The sequence below is a fragment of the Belonocnema kinseyi genome, chromosome 1 (assembly GCF_010883055.1).
Source record: "Belonocnema kinseyi isolate 2016_QV_RU_SX_M_011 chromosome 1, B_treatae_v1, whole genome shotgun sequence".
In the NCBI taxonomy this organism is placed as follows: domain Eukaryota; kingdom Metazoa; phylum Arthropoda; class Insecta; order Hymenoptera; family Cynipidae; genus Belonocnema; species Belonocnema kinseyi.
This window is the reverse complement of record NC_046657.1, coordinates 161739451-161741190: the sequence shown is the minus strand read 5'-3', so window position 1 is coordinate 161741190 and position 1740 is coordinate 161739451. Positions and strand designations below refer to the sequence as shown.

Genomic DNA, 1740 nt, shown 5'->3' with positions numbered 1-1740 from the left:
TAGATAGATAGATAGATAGATAGATAGATAGATAGATAGATAGATAGATAGATAGATAGATAGATAGATAGATAGATAGATAAATAGATAGATAGATAGATATACAGGAGAAGCTAATATGGAAACGAAATAACTGTAAATTGAATATTAAAAAAGGGAATATAAGATTAAGAAAATGGAATAGTGGCAGGGATCAGAAAGAGAACTGATAAGTATAAGTAGATAATTTTTCTTCAGTCGGAAAGCCAGACGGCCAATCAATACGGTAATTTTGAGGAAAGTGCCAATCATTTTTGGTCCTTTAAACATATATCGGGGAGCTAATATAGATGGTAAATACCTGTAAATGAGATGTTCAAGAGAAGTAAAGAAAATAAAAAGCTGGAAATTTTATTGCAGCAACAATGAAAAAAATTCTTTTATTAGATCTCTAGATACATTTTGTTTAGTCGGAAGTCCAGGTGTCCAATTAATAAGATAGTTTTTAGATAAGTAGCAAAAGTTTTTGGGCTCCTAAGAATATATGGAGGGGAGCTTCTATGGATATCAAATAATTGTAAAGAAGATTTTTAAGAGAAGTAAAGAAAATAGAAAGGAAAAAGTTGTATTGTCGCAAAGATAAGAAAAATACCTGATGGGGATATATAGATGCATTTTTTTATAATTGAAAGGTCAGGCTTTCGATCATTAAGGCCATTTTCGCGAAAGTACTAAACGTTTTTAAGTTTCTGAAGAGATATTGTCAGCTGATATGGGTACAAAATAACTGTAAATGAGATGTAAGACAGAAAAACAAATTAAGCAACAAAAAACGATAATGCAGAAAGGATTAAAAAAATACCTGATAACGATATGTCGATAAATTTTGTTTAGTCGGCACGCCAGACGACCACAAGAGTTTGCGATTTCAATACAAACAGTCGGACAATGTCCAGGGGCAAAAGACCTTTGTCCCGATTCATTATTGCCGAGAGTGCATAGCCGTCAGTCATTTCGAGTAAATTGTTATCCGCTGCAGTTCGAACCTTCAATCACGCTGATTGACGTTGTACGTTATACATACATCGTCGCATCTCCGTTAAGCGTAGTACGTGCACGTGCCATGTCATGACCGTATGCGCTTATCATTTTCCGCGTATTTTGCTCTCTCGTTCGCCGCGAAATAGCCAAGCTTAATCAAAACTGGCAAACCACCCATTTGAAGTGATAATTACACAACTGTATATCTTCCGCCAAACGCCATAACTTTTACGATCTTGCTCGAAAAAAAAATACGGAGAAGAAAATATTATTGAGGAATTCCACACGGAAAAAAATCTATTTCAATCAGAAAATACCGAAAAATCAATTCAATGACACTGAAATAATGTTTAAACAAGTATTTTTTGTTTAAAAAATGCCAAATCTATCATCGATTGGTGAATTTTCTGGCGGTCCACGACTCCTCCTCATATGCTCTTCAGGAGGAGATCGTACGCACGGCCTGACCCTTGTGGACCCATGTGCTGAATATAGACATAAGTAGGAAATTCTTTTAGACGCCCCCCGCCACAACCTAAGCAAGAATTCGCATATATTTTTCGTGCTTCCTCCTCCCTAAGAAAAAAGCGTTGGCTAATTAATCGACGCTTCCATATTTATTTGAGAAATACGAAAATCCGACCGATCCACGTCTCGTCCTGACATCTGCACCGTTACAGCTCTAGTTTTTTGATTGATAAAAAGAGACATTTCGGGTTT

At 35.8% G+C, this 1740-nt stretch overlaps 1 protein-coding gene across 1 annotated transcript in view; it reads right to left on the bottom strand.

The window, feature by feature from the left end:
• Positions 1-908, bottom strand: part of LOC117173510 — a 167493-nt gene extending 166585 nt beyond the window's left edge. Inside the window, exon 1 of the mRNA XM_033362135.1 lies at positions 842-908. The gene's annotated coding sequence lies outside the window, so the exon portion shown is untranslated. The remainder of the gene's footprint in view (positions 1-841) is intronic.
• Positions 909-1740: the final 832 nt, after the last annotated feature.